This window comes from Protopterus annectens, chromosome 11.part0, assembly GCF_019279795.1.
Source record: "Protopterus annectens isolate FY-2018-M chromosome 11.part0, PAN1.0, whole genome shotgun sequence".
Classification (NCBI taxonomy): domain Eukaryota; kingdom Metazoa; phylum Chordata; order Ceratodontiformes; family Protopteridae; genus Protopterus; species Protopterus annectens.
Genome location: NC_056745.1, coordinates 199,820,027 through 199,830,792, shown reverse-complemented (window position 1 = coordinate 199,830,792; position 10,766 = coordinate 199,820,027). Strand labels below are relative to the sequence as shown.

At 52.2% G+C, this 10,766-nt stretch overlaps 1 protein-coding gene and 2 non-coding genes across 3 annotated transcripts in view; all 3 read left to right on the top strand.

The window, feature by feature from the left end:
- The window catches only part of DDX11 (DEAD/H-box helicase 11), a 1,280,855-nt gene that overhangs the window by 361,456 nt on the left and 908,633 nt on the right, over positions 1 to 10,766 (top strand). The window lies entirely within an intron of this gene.
- LOC122816041 lies at positions 8,389 to 8,542 on the top strand. The gene has a single exon (XR_006367047.1). It is a non-coding gene; the product is annotated as a 5.8S ribosomal RNA (ribosomal RNA).
- LOC122816036 overlaps positions 8,949 to 10,766 on the top strand; it is a 3,661-nt gene continuing 1,843 nt past the window's right edge. Inside the window, exon 1 of the ribosomal RNA XR_006367044.1 lies at positions 8,949 to 10,766. This exon is cut by the window's right edge and continues 1,843 nt beyond it. This is a non-coding gene — a ribosomal RNA (28S ribosomal RNA).

Below are 10,766 nucleotides of genomic sequence, written 5' to 3'. Positions count from 1 at the left end.
TATACCCGGAAAATGTAACTCCGAAAAACAAGGTAACCCCAAGCTACCATATAGGTGGCAATCCACTAAGCACAGAAGAGGTTATCAGGGACCTGGGGACCCAGGTTGACAGTGGCCTTTCTTTTGACACTCACATTGCTAAAGTGGTTAGAAAGACCTTCTACATTGCCCACCTGATCATGAAGGGATTCACATCCAGATCTAGTGAGGTTATTGTTCCCCTGTACTCTTCACTTATCAGACCAATGATGGAGTACAATGCCCCATTCGGGATGTATCTCACCCGACATCTGCAGCAATTGGAGAGACCCCAAAAGTTCCTCACCAAAAGGATAAAGGGACTCCAAAATCTGTCATATGCTGCCAGATTGAAGAAACTCCAGCTCTATTCAGTCGCATACCGTCTGCTCAGAGGTGACATGTGCCTGACGTACAAGGCCATGTCCAACCCGGAATTAATGGACATGCTCCACCTCAAAATCCAAATCCACCAAAACCACTAGAGCAAGCGACTTAAACCTTAGCACGGATATAAATAGGACGTGCTGGAGGGATAGATTTATCACTCAGAGACTCCCTATGCTGTGGAATAAAATCCCGGTCCATGTGAGGCAGAGCACCTCGCTGACTCTGTTCAAGAGAAATCTAGACCTGTGGATGGGAGATCGTAGGTTTACCCCGGGAATCATCTCTGTGTCACTGCTGGACAGAGGCACAACAAACTAATGGGCACAGTATTTTTTCATATAAGGGGTGGCGTAAGCCACAAAAATTTGGGCTAGGCTTATAAATGCCTTAGGGCAGATAGCCTAGTATAAACCTACGAACCTATACATATATATATATATATATATATATATATATATATATATATATATATATATATATATATATATATATATGTATACACACACACACACACACACACACACACACACACACACACACACACACACACCGTATTTCCCCTAAAATAAGACCAGGTCATATATTCTTTCTCCCGGCGAAATGCGCATTAGGGCTTATTATAAGGGGATGCCATATTTAGCCGCACCTTACAACAATCTACGTTTATTCAGTTATTCATGTACAAAAATTGACATTAATTAATGAACAGAAATCGACATTTCTCATGAACAAAAATCGACATTTATACATGTACACAAATTGACATTTATTTTGTACTTTTCTATTATTGGACAACATTTCTAATAACGGGTTGACAGTTGTATGAGAATTCTACATAAACAGTGCAACAAACATTTCATCTGCAGAATATCTGCACCTTGGCTTTCACAGTTATTCAAATACAGTCATGTCATCTTCTTCTGTTACATTGTCATAAGTGTCCAACCCCAGAATTTCGGCTTGAATTTCTTGCGACTCCATTTCCTGTAGCACCATTGGCCCCAGTCTGTCATGTCTAGCATTCAAGCTCTCCTTAAATGAGCACTTCTTGTCCAAGTAGCCTGCTCGTAGTGCATTTACAACACAGCTGTTAATGATTATCCCATTAATTTTTCACCCAAGTCATGACCTCTTGCAGGCTAAGCTTCACAAAGTTTCCATGCTGATTTCTCTCCATTACATTTTCAGTGTAGTCATTGAGTTCCATGCGCAAATGGTCCTTGAATGGCTTGTTTACTGCATTATCAAGGGTCTGGCGATAGGCAGTCATTCCTGCAGGAAGCAGTATTTGATCTCTTCTCCTGCATGCTAGCAATTTCTTTGTTTCTTAGTGCTGTGAGTGCTGGCTGAATCCCAGACTAGGAGACCTCTTTTGCCACCTCGCAAAACAAGTGGCAGCATTACATCGACCCACTTCTTTATAACTGCTTGTGTGTACCAGGCTTTTTCGGTTTCAAGAATGTAAATGCCTGAAACACGTTCAGTCTTATCTTTCTTGCCCTTACTAATGATTAGAGGTAGGGTTTTCTTTCCATCTATACAAATTGCCAAAATATAGGTAACACATACACTCTCATAACCAGTGGAAGGAATGTAGATTGATGAGGCACCCTTCTGATCAATCTTTGTTTGAGATCCTTGGCCCATAAACACTGCAGTTGCACCCATCGCAATCATGTTTGAGAGTTGGTATTTAGAAAAGTCAATGCCATCAACAAAGGACTTGAACGCAAGTGCATGTTTTATAACTTCAGTATCTTCCAGCTTGAACAGTGTTGTTGATCTTCTTAGAGACAGTTCATATCGCTGAATGAAGTCACGCAGCCAATGTTGTGATGCTTTTAATTCTTCTGTGGATATTTCTAACTGTGGTGGTATTGCAAGGGCAAATGCTTGAATATCAGCCCTGCGCACCACCAAAGCCTTTGTCTCCTGTTAGCAATCCACTCACAGATGATGTGTTCAAGCTCAGGAAACAATGGTTGCCGACCTGATCTACACTTGCACTTCTTAGCCTTTCCCTCGTCGGCTTGTCGACTGAGGTTAACGTACGATGCTCGCCATTTTCAGACCATTTGGAGATCTAACTTCTCTTTACAGAACGCCGTCAGGTTCTTTCCACGGGAGTCCTCCTGGATTCCTTTCTTGTATTCGACTGAATACCTGTTTCTTTTTGCACTCATCTTTTTGGGGTGGGGGGTTAATTGAAGACTTGCGCGACCGGAGTGGCAACACAAAATGGTGCCAGTTATGAAGAGAAGACACTACCACAGCTGCTCGTTACCATGAGTGCACTCTTCCTGCGTTTTGTCTGTACTTTCCCCAATCAAAGTACACCTGCATGGGTTTATGGGCCAAAGATCTCAACCGTCAGGTGTGAGTGATGATTAGGTTACAGTAAGAATTGGAACTGGGGCTTATTTTTGGTTTAGAGCTTATATCATGAACACCTTGAAAAAAACATGCTAGGCCTTACTCTGTGGTTAGGTCTTGTTTAGAAATAAATACGGTCCGTAAAATGGGAAAAGAGCTTTCTCACTGTGTATAAGTGGAAGCAATGAGGGGGTCCCTCCCGATTTGAAGTCCTTAAGGCGGCATCTCTGAAATATCGCAAAGTCCCTGGAGGTGCTCTGGAGGGGAGAGCACGGGCACACGAAAGTCTGGATGAGGGTCTGGCTGAGGCCTTGTGGCCAGCAGAGTTCCACAAGGCTGGAAGGATTGGTGGGAAGCCCCCCCTGAGGGGCTCTGAGGGCAGGGTTGACTCATTATGATTTGGCAGCCTGCAGGAGTTATGTAACCCGGGAAAAGAGCTCTCCCGCCTAGGTAGAAGTGGAAGTCATGAGGGGGTCCCTCCCCAAAGTAGTCCTTAATGGAGAGAGAGATGGATAACGGAAGGGCTGTGAGAGCTGCCGCTTGGGTGAGGAGGTCCGGACAAGAATTCCCGAAATGTGGCAAAGTCCCCAGACTGACTCTGGATGGGAAAGGAGTGGGGATGTGGAAGTCCCGATGAGGTCACGGCTACTGTTTGGCAGACGAGGGGAGTTGCGCGAGGTCAGACAAAAACGGAGGGAGGTCCCGGTGAGAGGCCACGAGTGCTTGGAGACTCGGCTTGGTTAGGCAGCCCGCATGGGGTATGCGGGAGAGTTGGACCGTGGTGCTCTGGACCAGATTGGATGGGGAGAGTGTGGGAAGGCTCCCAGGCATGCAGTGCTCCCCCCTGGGTGCCAGGGATCCGAGAGCGTGCCACTCGCTGGTTCTCAAGTTTCAGGGGATCGTCCTGCAGAAAGCCGCGGGACCAAGGGCTCTCCTTCCCCAGTGAATTTGGTGGTTAAGTCCCCCCTGTGGAAGTCGGAAGGGGAGAGCGGGGTAAGGCGCCCGGGCATGGAGCACTTCTCCCTGAGTTCTAGGAAGCCGAGAGCACCCCCTGGTGCTTCAGAAGTTTCAGGGAATCTTCCTATGGAAAGCTGCGGGGCCAGGTGCTCTCCTTCCAGGGTGAACTCTTTGGGTGAGTCCACCTCTGTGGAAGTCGGAAGGGGAGAGCAGGTAAAGATACCCTGGCATGGAGCGCTCCCCCTGGGTGTGAGAACGCGCCCCCCTGTAGGTTCGGAATTTTCTGGCGATTGTCCTATGGAAAGCCACGGGACCAGGAGCTCTGTTTCCCGGGTAAACTCGGTGTGTGAGTGCACCCCTGAAGAGGGGCAGAGCAGCATATAAAGTACATGGGAATGGTGTGCTCATGCCAGTCAGGTGTGAGGGTTCCTTCTCTGGCCGGTATGGGGCGGCGTCCCCGAAATGCGGCTACGTCCTTAGAATGGCTCTGCACCGGAAAGGATGGGGCCTGCAAGTCCCGATGAGAGCGGGCCTGCCCCTCGGAGGCCGAGAAGAGTTCCACGAAGGTGGCAGGAATCGGAGGGAGGTCTCGCTGAGAGACACGCGGCGCATGGAGACACGGCACGGTTAGGCAGCCTGCAGGGGATATGCGGGAAGACTGGGACCATGGTATTCTGGACCGGAAAGCAGGGGGGCTCGGAAGTCACGATGAGAGCGGGCTTGACCCTCGACGGCTTAGTGGAGGTCCATGAAGGCGGCAGCAATCAGAGGGAGGTCTCACTGAGAGGCATCCAGGGCATGTAGACACGGCACAGCTAGCCAGCCTGCTGGGGATATGCGGTATGACTGGAACTGTGGAGTTCTGGACTGGAAAGCAGGGGTTTTTCGGAAGTCCCAATGAGAACGGGCCTGCCCCTCGATGGCTGAGGGGTGTTCCCTGAAGGTGGCAGGGATCAGAGAGAGGTCCAGCTGAGAGGCATCCAAGGCTCGGAGACATGGCATGGTTAGGCATCCTGCAGGGGATATGTGAGGAGACTGGGACTGTGGTGTTCTGGACTGGAAAGCAGGAGTCTTGGAAGTCTCAATGAGAACGGGCCTGCCCCTCAGCAGCCTATGGGAGTTCTACGAAGGCGGCAGGGATCGGAGGGAGGTCCTGCTGAGAGGTCTCCAGGGCATGGAGACACGGCACGGTTAGGCAGCCTGCAGGGGTCCTGGAGGTGGTGAGGTCCCTGAGGCGAGCCATGCTCCGCATCCAGGTAAAGAGGTCTCTCTCTGCATGGTCGAAGGGGGGGCCTCCATGGTAGGCCCTTACAGATGTTGTTAAGGGTGCTTCGTGCGTAGGCCTGAAAGCCCAGAGTGCTCCTGGCCATTCAGGCATCCGACCACACCCCATTCTCAAAGGCATTCTCAAAAAATCGCAAAGTCCCCAGAGTGACCCCGAATCGGAAAGGAGGTTGACTTGGAAGTCCGTATGAGAGCATAATTGCCCCTCTGGGCAGAGTGGAGTTACCCGGGGCTGGTCTCTCCCTGCATATACACTCCCCCGATTGCCCAGCGGGCTTGTGTGATCCGACATGATTTTGCAGCGTCCGGGAGTTAAGGGACAAAGGGGATTTTTCGTCAAAGGTCAAGTCAGGGTACCAGCTCCGGTGAGAATGTCTTGCCAGTTGTCCGCATATTATAATGGTGCCCTTTCCCACTGTCTATCGACCAATCGGGCCAACCGATTCCCACTGGTGGAGGGCGCTCGCGACGTGGCTCTGTGGGTCACGGCTTACGGGTTGAGCTTCTCCACTACAGGAGCGAGGTGCTGTTGGGGTGTGGAGCGCCCCGTGCCCCTTAGAGCAGAAGTCTAGGTGAGCCTGATGAGCCCAGGCCAAGGCATAGGAGTCCTGTGACATGGTTGTCATCCCCGACATCCATGTGAGGCTGAAGCGTGTGGGGCTTTATCCCCCTTTTCTCTTGCTATAGTGCTGATGTGCACTGCGCTGGCCTGCGGCCCTTTACTGTCATGGTTGCCGGTCCACGACCAGCACCTGGGGTGCCCCCTCTGCGGGGAGAGGGACCCCTCCTGTCAACAGAGGTGTGGACTGTGGTCCCTCATCTCTGTCCACCCAACAAGGTGCTGCTCTCTGGTTGATCCTGCCAGTAGCATATGCTTGTCTCAGAGATTAAGCCATGCAAGTTTCGGTGCACACAGATGTTACAGTGAAACTGCAAATGTCTTATTAAATCAGTAATGGTTCCTTTGATCGCTCCACCGTTACTTGGATAACTGTGTTAATTCTTGAGCTAATACATGCTGACCTCCGGGGATGCGTGCATTTGTCAGACCAAAACCAATCCAGGTCTTGGCCCGGCAGATTTGGTGACTCTACATAAACTTGGCCAATTGCGTGCCCTTGTGGCGTTAGATTTGGTGACTGTACATAAACTTTGGCCAGTTGCGTGCCCTTGTGGCGATGACACAACATTCGAATGTCTGCCCTATCAACATTTGATGGTACTATCCGTGCCTGCCATGGTGACCACGGGTAACGGGGAATCGGGGTTCGATTCCGGAAAGGCAGCCTGAGAAACAGCTACCACATCCAAGGCAGGCAGCAGGCATGCAAATTACCCATTCCCGATTCGGGGAGGTAGTGACAAAAAATAACAATACAAGACTCTTTCAAGGCCCTGTAATTGGAATGAGTACAATTTAAATCCTTTAACGAGCAAGTCTCATGCCAGCAACCGCGAAAATTCCAGCTCCAATAGCATATATTAAAGTTGCTGCAGTTAAAAACTCATAGTTGGATCTTGGGATCGGGCTGGCGGTCCACCGGGAGGTGAGCTACCGCCTGTCCCAGCACCTGCCTCTCGGCGCTCCATCAATGCTCTTAACTGAGTGTCCCAGAGGTCCGAAGCATTTACTTTGAGTGTTCAAAGCAGTCCAGTCGCCTGAATACTTGAACTAGTAATAATGGAATAGGACTCCAGTTCTATTTTGTTGGTTTTCGGAACTGGTGTCATGATTAACATGGACGGTCGGGGGCATTCTTATTGTACCGCTAGAGGTGAAATTCTCGGACCTGCGCAAAACGAGCGAAAATAAAAGCATTTGCCAAGAATGTTTTCCTTAATCAAGAACGAAAGTTGGAGGCTCGAAGACTATCAGATACCGTCGTAGTTTCAACCATAAACAATGTCGTCTGGTGATCCTGTGGCGCTATTCCCATGCCCCGCCGGGGAGCTTCTGGGAAACCAAAGTGTTTGGGTTCTGGGGGGAGTATGGTTGCAAAGCTGAAACTTAAAGGAATTGACGGAAGGGCACCACCAGGCGTGGAGCTTGCGGCTAAATTTGACTCAACATGGGAAAACTCACCCGGCCAGGACACGGAAAGGATCGTCAGATTGATAACTCATTCTCAATTATGTGGGTGATGGTGCATGGCCATTCTTAGTTGGAGCAATTTGTTTGGTTAATTCCAATAACGAACGAGTCTCTGCCATGCTAAATTGTTATTCAGCCCAGTGCGGTCGTCTCCAACTTCTTAGAGGGACAAGTGGCTTTCAGCCACACGAGATTGAGCAATAACAGGCTGTGATGCCTTTCGATGTCCAGGGCTGCACGCATGCTACATGGAATGGATCATTGTGTGTCTACCCTTGTCCGACAGGTCCGGGTAATCCAATGAACCCCATTCGTGATAGGGACCGGCGATTGCAATTATTCTCCGCTAACGAGGAATTCCCAGTAAGTGCGAGTCATAAGCTCACTTTGATTAAGTCCCTGCCCTTTGTACACACCGCCCTTCACTACTACCGATTGGATGGTTTAGTGAGGTCCTCAGATCGGCCCACTGGAGTCGGTCACTGCCCCGGCGGTGCGCCTGGAAGACAATCAAACTTGACTATCTAGAGGAAATAAAAGTCATAACAAGGTTTCCGTAGGTAAACCTGCAGAAGGATCATTAACGCTGTGGGTCCTGGGATGTTGCTGTCCCGGGTACCAGGGCTTCTCCTCACTCCACTGCCCTGACCCTCTGTGTCACTGTCTTTCTCCGACTCCAAACTCTCCATGCACCCTTGTGGATGCCAGCAGGACTGAGCCTGTGTCTCCAGGGAGGGAAGGAGAGTGGAGGGAGTGAGAGGAGGGGTGGTGTCTGTTCCCCTTGGCTCCCAGCGGTGGGAGGAAGGGGGTGCATTCATGTGGTTGGAGGTGCGAGTACTCCTCTGCTGCCATGAGGGGATGGTGGTGGAGGGTGTGCCTGGCCCAATGATGCGGTCCAACATGTGCCCCGGAGGTGGCTGGCTCCCCATGCGGTAGTGGGAGGGAGAGGATGCAGTCCCGGCAGGGGGGAGGTGGCCTCCCCTCTTGCCTTGCGTGGCCACCCCTGGGGGTTTCACAATGGAGTCCTTTCCCCACGATGTCGGTCATGAATACCTGTGCAGGATTCCGCGCTCCATGCGGGGTGTTGGTTCAAAGGCCCAGATGGTCAGCATGGTGGCCACGTGCTGGCTGCTGTGGGAATCCCTGCTGTCCTGCAACGTGGGGCTAGTATCCCCTGTCTGGATGCCCATGACGACGCCTGTGAAAGCTCACTTGCTCATCTTGAGGTGTGATGCCGGGAGGGCAGTGGTGCCAATGGCGAATGAGAACTGTACGACTCTGAGCGGTGGATCACTCGGCTTGTGTATCGATGAATAATGCAGTTTGCTGCGAGAACTAAAGTGAATTGCATGATGCACTGATCATTGACACTTTGAACGCACTTTGCGGCACCGGGTTACTCCCGGGGCTACACCTGTCTGAGAGTTGTCGTGGCTTCCTTTGCCCATGGGGTTTTCTGTCCCTTGTCGATGTTGCGGCTGGGGAGTCAAGGCAGCCCGCTGCAAGCCCCCTTGTCATCCCAGGGAGAGATGTGGATGGAGGAGTCCACTGCTGCCCAGAGCTGGGAAGCCAGTCCGAGGATGGGATGGAGCTGGTGTGTGTCCGGCCTGCCCATGGAGGCTGTCAGTGGTACTGCCATCAAGCTGCCCTCCTGGTGTGGAGCCTGACACCTTCCTGCTCGGTTCCTGCGTGCTGAGGCCATGTTGGCTGTCCTCCTCTGCCACTTGGAGTTCGGTTCCTGGGAGTGGGTGTGTGTGGGTCAAAGGAGGATGGGTAGTCTGTCTGCCCCTGAGGCCCCTGCTCCCCCCCCTCCCCCGTGACCATGCACTGAACCCGACCTCAGGTCAGATGTGGTGACCCGCTGGATTTAAGCATATTACTAAGCAGAGGAAAAGAAACTAACCAGAATTCCCTCAGTAATGGCAAGTGAAGAGGGGAATAGCCCAGCACCGAATCCCCACCCAGGTGACGGGCGCAGGCAAATGTGGTGTAAGGAAGTCAGTCTGCCTGGCGCCCCCCAGGGGACCCAAGTCCTTGTGATCGAGGCTTAGCCTGCGGACGTGGTGAGGCGTGTTGTTTGTGAATGCAGCCCAAAGCGAGTGGTAAACTCCATGTAAGGCTAAACTCTGGCACGAGACCGACAGCGGACAAGTAACGTGAGGGAAAGTTGAAAGGAACTTTGAGGAGAGAGTTCGAGGGCCTGAAACCGTTCAGAGGTAAACGGGTGGGGTCCGCATGGTCCACCCGGAGGATTCAACATGACAGCCATGCTGGCTGCATGGGTGAGGCAGATCCCCTCCCCCTCTGGGGGGTGAGGGACTGTCCCCTAGCTTGTTGTCTGCTGTCGGGTGCATTTCCTCTGTGGTCGTGCGCCGCGACCGTCTCTAGATCGGCCGGGAAGGCCGTGTGGAAGGTGGCGCCCCTCATCGTAGGGGAGTGTTACAGCCAGTGGCATCAGTCCTTGCCGTGCCCCGGGTTTGTGAGGGAGACTGTCGCAGCACCCACCCCGGCCCTCGGGGTGGGGGCTGGGGTCCCCAGCTCCTAGTGGGACTGTCGACTGGGCCGGACTGCCCTCAGTACGGACCGACTGCGTTCTGCCGCTGTGCCGGCAGGCTCACCTCGGGTGCCTGGGATCTGCGGTGATGTCTGTGACCCATCTGTCCAGTCTTGAAATACAGACCAAGGAGTCTAACAGGTGCGCGAGTCTGAGGGTGGGCAGGAGACCCCACGGCGCAATGAAAGTGAGGGCTGGTGAGCACTGGCTGAGGTGAGATCCCCTGCCCCGCGTGAGGGGCTTACCGCCAGCCCATCTCACCTGTACCATCGGGGAGGTGGAGCGTGAGCGCACCTGGTGGGACCCGAAAGATGGTGAAATATGCTTGGGCAGGGCAAAGCCAGTGGAAACTCTGGTGGAGGTCCGTAGCGGTCCTGATGTGCAAATCGGTCATCTGACCTGGGTATAGGGGTAAAAGACTAATCGAACCATTTAAAAGCTGGTTCCCTCCGTAGTTTCCCTCAGGATAGTTGGCGCTTGGTGGACGCAGTTTTATCTGGTAAAGTGAATGATTACAGGTCTTGGGGCTGAAACTATCTCAACCTATTCTCAAACTTTCAATGGATAAGAAGCCCGAATGGCTTGGAGCCGGGCGTGAAATGCGAGCACCCAATGGGCCATTTTGGTAAGCAGAACTGGCGCTGTGGGATGAAGCAAACGTCAGGTTAAGGTGCCGGATGCCAACGCTCATCAGACCCCAGAAAAGGTGTTGGTTGATATAGACAGCAGGATGGTGGCCATGGAAGTTGGAATCTGCTAAGGAGTGTGTAACAACTCGCCTGCTGAATCAGCTAGCCCTGAAAATGGATGGTGCTGGAGTGTCGGGGCCACCGCGATGAGTAAGAGGGCCACCGCTGTGGCTCTGAAGCCCAGGGCGAGGGCCCATGTGGAGCCGCTGCGGGTGCAGATCTTGGTGGTAGTAGCAAATATTCAAACTGGAGCTTTGAAGGCCGAAGTAGAGAAGGGTTCCATGTGAATAGCAGTTAATCATGGGTCAGTCAATCCTGAGAGAGAGAGGTGAGCTCTGTTCTGAAGGGACGGACAATGGCCTCCTGATCGAAAGGGAGTCTGGTTCAGATCCCCGAATCTGGAGTGGCG